This window comes from Nelumbo nucifera, chromosome 1 (genome assembly GCF_055504915.1).
Source record: "Nelumbo nucifera cultivar China Antique chromosome 1, China Antique-T2T, whole genome shotgun sequence".
NCBI lineage: Eukaryota > Viridiplantae > Streptophyta > Magnoliopsida > Proteales > Nelumbonaceae > Nelumbo > Nelumbo nucifera.
In genome coordinates, this window is record NC_142649.1 from 44335855 (window position 1) to 44340270 (window position 4416).

The following is a 4416-nucleotide window of genomic DNA, read 5'->3' on the forward strand; positions in this document are numbered from 1 at the left end:
AGAAAAAGGTTTATTTATTACAGATGATCCAAAAAAAGTTGTATGGAAAGATGAACTTGGTCCCGGACGGTGTGAGGTAATGGTAAAGACGGCATTAAATAAGAATTGTGGGTTGATGAAGAAACATGCAAATCTAAGGACTATAGGAGATGCACAAGGATGCAGCATTCTTGGGTTACCTCCTTTGTAAGTATACACACGTGGATATTCAAATATACTAATAATAATTTTATCTTTGATGATAATGATGTTTAATTATGATGATTTTGTTATATTTGTTATCTTTGCTAGATTGAGCGGCAAACAGTTGGAAGGAAGAAGCATTGAACATGGCATTTTTTACAGGTATTAATATAATGCTCTCTCTCTCTCTCTCTCTCTCCTATTTCAACCTTAATTAGTTATCCCAAGAATCAATATGACATATATTATTCCATTATATACATGTGTAGTTGAGTTTTAAGCTAAGTCTCTCTCTTTAGGGGATGGCATTAATGGGTCAGAAACAAAGAGGGTTCAAGAGAACCAAACTGCTCAATTTGGGAACTTCTCATACACCCACTTCCTTGTGACAAATCCAAGCAAACAGGAGCATTTTTTTCTTGGGTCTACACTGTTTTTCACATTTAGGCTATGTTTGGTTTGAAGGAAAAGGTAGGGAAAGGAAGGGAAAGACAGAGAAACCTATACAAGGTTTGTAAAGGTTTCCCTATCTTTCCCTTTCCCTACTTTTTCCTTCAAACCAAACACAGCCTTATGGATCCCATGAGCTTGTTGCTGAACCCATGAAGGAAATCCACTTAAAATCAACTACAACAGTGGTATGAAGTATGAATCAAAAGTGGCCCACCTGCAATGAAATGGACCATGTGCACACAAATCAATTGCACCAACTTATTTCTCATTGAACCTCATAGAAAAAGAAGAAAGAATGGAACTCAAAAGGAAGTGAAGAGTTCATGAATCTATGACCAATCTCATTTCCTGCAATCCAATACTTTGGTACTTGTATACAACTTTTCTTGGAGCTACTTATTGAGCCATATACCTTGTGCTAATGTTTGGTCTTAGAAAACCCTTTGTCTTTGCCCTTTTTCTCATAGAGGATAAGTCAACATATATGTCAAGCTTCACATCAGACAAACTAAAACTCTTATAGTGCAAATTTACATGCTTACTTTCTGATTGTTTATATGACCCAAAAAAGTCAGCATATTTTCATCTACATGTACAGAAATATTGTGCAAAGACTAAAATTCAACAGTTAAGTAGAACACTCTAAAATTTATTTTATTTTTCTTTTGAAAAAGGTAATGCACTGCATTAAACAAGCAGAAGTAAAGTAGAGATTTTGCTCCTATACAGTGTTGGGCCGTATTGAAGCCTATACAAGCTCTAAACCCACCAATACAATGCAATGGCTACAAAGGAGGTGGAGCTGAAGACATTTGGGCCTGATGATTCTCTGAAGAACTTGAAGGGAGAAAGGCAAGGGAATGAGTATCTCATTAACCTTATTGATTTTCCTAGGCATGTTACCTTTCATCTGAGATCACTGCTGCTCTCCGCATTACTGATGGTGCACTGGTGGTGGATGATTGTGTTGAGGGTGTATGTGTTCAAGCTGAAACTATCCTCCGTCAAGCCCTTGGTGAGAGGATTAGGCCTGTCTTGACTGTAAACAAGATGGACAGGTGCTTCCTTGAGTCTTATCAAACTTTTCCAAAGAAGTCATTGAGAATGCTAATGTGATTATGGCTACATTACTTATGAAAGATAATCTTGAAATAGCAGGAGCTTTCATCTTTCTATATCAATAAAAATCCTATTGACTTTGTCATTGATAAAGAAAAAAGAAGAAGAAAACATTGATGTTGAACTTGTATGCACACCAAGAAAACATCATGTCAAACGAAGAAGATTTCTTTAATTTTTCATTAAATTATTATAGCATTTGGACCCAAATGCCTCAGCCTACCAAGACTAAACAACAGTTTTCAAGTTCAATGACCAAAAAACTTTCAAGTTCAGTGATTTACTTCAACATAGTTGGGCCCCACATGGAATTCATAAACACTGTTGTGTTTAGTGAAAATCCGAAATTCATAAAAGATGTGTTTGATCTCAATCCTTACATTTGTCATTTGTTTAACATTAGGCTTAGAAAGTAGGCAAGAGTTTATATTCCATATATACTTAATTAAATTTTCATATATGATTTTATATCTCCAAAAATGTGATTTCTAACTTATTTTTTATTATTTTCTTATAGATTGAACATGGTAAAGGATGATACTTCACACGTGTGGATGGAGACATTTGATCAAATTTTACATGCCATTTTTTTTTATTGAGTTTTATGTATTCAAGAACATTGAGAATTAGTTCATGTATTTAAGAACCATTTAATGAAATTTTAAATTCAATTTCCATCTTATATTATGAATTACTTGTGCTTGTATTCAATACAGGAAAGCAGGTTTCAAATAAATAATGAAAAAGTTTAGGATCTAGCCATTTAGGCTTTATGTCTTTTGCTACAGGCAATGAAAACCGTTTCTAAAGGTATGCTACAGTCAACGAAAACCGTTGCAAAAGGTCTTTTAGCTAGCCATAGATTGTTGTTCTGCTACCGATAACGTCAACCGTAGATATGGGTAATTTTTTTTCTAGCTATGGCCAATTAATATCCGTAGCTATGGATTGATGCCTTTTGCTATGGGCAACTTGGGTCCTTAATTATAAATCCATAGTTTAAGCTACGGATATCTCCACACCATAGCTATAAATGCAAATTTTGTAGCTACGAACATCACACAACCGTAGCTAAAAAATCAAATTTGTAGCTATGGATAACTTAAAAACCGTAGCTACAAATGTGTATGTAATTATTTAGGTTAGGCTTTAGCTATAGGCACAACTGTAGCTATAGGTTAGTTATAGCTACGGATGTGGTCAGCCGTAGCTATTGCCTATAGCCACCACGACTGTAGCTACCGTTTCTTGACCATAGCCAGTCCGTAGCTATAGATCTATAGCTATGGTTTTTCATATTTATAACTATGGTTTTATCTGTAGCTATAGACCTATTTTCTTATAGTGCACCTTGGGCACTAGAATGTGCCACTTTTAATACATTGGTTTTGGGACAAGGCTTATTTGAGTTTGGAACTTAGATTTGAATGATAATGAAAGAAAGATTAGATGTTTGAGAATATCATCTAGGTGAATTAATGCTTGTTTGGGAGGGATGAAGTGCAGTAGTAGTCCTGATCAAAGACACAGTCTTTTCATGTTATTCAAAAGCTTAGCAAAATTATATTATAAATACACAAGACACCTTCCTCAATACCTGAATTAACATGGGAATTCACAGGCTTGTTCGATTCTCTATACACATAATTTAATCTGAATCTAAACATTTTCATGGCTTTACATATATCTTTCATGTCCACTAAGCCATAGTGAATAAATAACCTAGGGACTGAAGATCCTGTTATTCATAACTTGCATTAGAATTTCATTATCACTTTTCACAATAATATTGTTGTCATTCATAACTTGCACCAGAATTTGGTTGTCACTTTCCATGATAACATCTTGCATAGCAAAGAGTTCAGCTTTCCACTGCAATCCCCAATGAAGCATGGATAAACTAGCCAACTAAAATAAAAGAGCTCTTCAGGGAGCATGGACTTTTTTTTTTTTTTTTTGATAATTACTTGAGTGAGGATGAAACAATCCTATAAAAATATAACCAATTATATAGGGGAAAAACATAGTGAAAAAGTATGGCATTCCCCATAAAATGGGGATATGCATAGGATGTCAAAACGTAGTTAAAAACATCAATAGAATAGACAAGGAAACCACAAGAAGTACTATGTATATTCCTAGAAAAGATTCTCACAGAATTAGCATTACCAATTTCCTATACATTTCTTGTTCCTATTTCCCAACTACTACTTGGGCATTTTCTTGCATATTTTGACCATTTCCCATTCCCACAGTTAAAACAGTTGGGCTTGCTTCTTGTTTATATACCTTGCATATTTTCCAAAACCAATTTTCTTTTTTGTGTCTGTGACAAGCATAGGACAAAACTTGAAGAGAGAACTTCAACTAATGGAGACTCAATTTGCAACTACCACCATTACCTACTTTGAGATCTAAATATCCTAATAAGAAAGTAGTATAGGTGAGTCTCAATAGCCTGTCCACACTGGTGCTGTATGGATCATGTTGGATTTCATTTAACCATTTTCAACCCAAACAAGACACTCAACACAACAACGCCTTACCAATCTCAGGTCAGCTACAAAATTTTGTTTTATCATTTCACCATGATGGTCTATTAAATTACGATTCTTCAAATCTTTTTTCAATAACTCTATCCACTCCTCTCTATTCCCATCA

At 34.6% G+C, this 4416-nt stretch overlaps 1 long non-coding RNA gene across 1 annotated transcript; it reads left to right on the forward strand.

The window, feature by feature from the left end:
• Positions 1 to 289: 289 nt before the first annotated feature.
• Positions 290 to 2399, forward strand: LOC148803197 (uncharacterized). The gene is made up of 3 exons (XR_016084565.1): positions 290 to 345; positions 1311 to 1694; positions 2273 to 2399. It is a non-coding gene; the product is annotated as an uncharacterized LOC148803197 (long non-coding RNA).
• Positions 2400 to 4416: the final 2017 nt, after the last annotated feature.